We start from the raw sequence: 567 nt of genomic DNA, 5'->3' as shown, positions 1-567 counted from the left end.
TTCGCTACATACAATCGTAATAAATTATCCTCTATGGTAACACGATAATTAGCAATGGTCTCTCTCTGGTTATGGTTAAACGACTCGTAAATTACAGGTGAAGTAACAGAGATGAGGCGGGGGAGGGGATGGAAAATGTGGTAAAATGAAAGTAATGATCATGTGTACGGAATTACTGATGATGATAGGGGAGGGAGAGAAAGGGGGAGGTTAAAGGAGAAAGGGCGAAAACGAGGAAATGGGAGAGGGAAGGTAGGTAAAGGGGAGATGGATGGGAAGATGAAGAAAGGGTGAGGTTAAAGGGGAAATGATGAAAACGGGGTAATGGGAGAGGGAAATTGGGTAAAGGGAAGAGGAAGAGGGGAGTAAAGAACAGGTTGAAGGAGCAAGGCTAAAAATGAGGAAATGAGAAAGAGATGGATAAAGGGGAGTTGGAGAGGGAGGCGTAGAAAGGGAAAGGTTAAATGAGAGATGGAAAAAAAGGGGAGACAGAGGAAAGTGAAGAAATATAGAATTGGAGGAGAAAGGGTGAAAAGGAGAAAACAGAGAAGAAAATGTGGATAAAAG

Source organism: Penaeus monodon, chromosome 28 (genome assembly GCF_015228065.2).
Source record: "Penaeus monodon isolate SGIC_2016 chromosome 28, NSTDA_Pmon_1, whole genome shotgun sequence".
In the NCBI taxonomy this organism is placed as follows: Eukaryota; Metazoa; Arthropoda; class Malacostraca; order Decapoda; family Penaeidae; genus Penaeus; species Penaeus monodon.
This window is presented reverse-complemented; position numbering follows the sequence as displayed.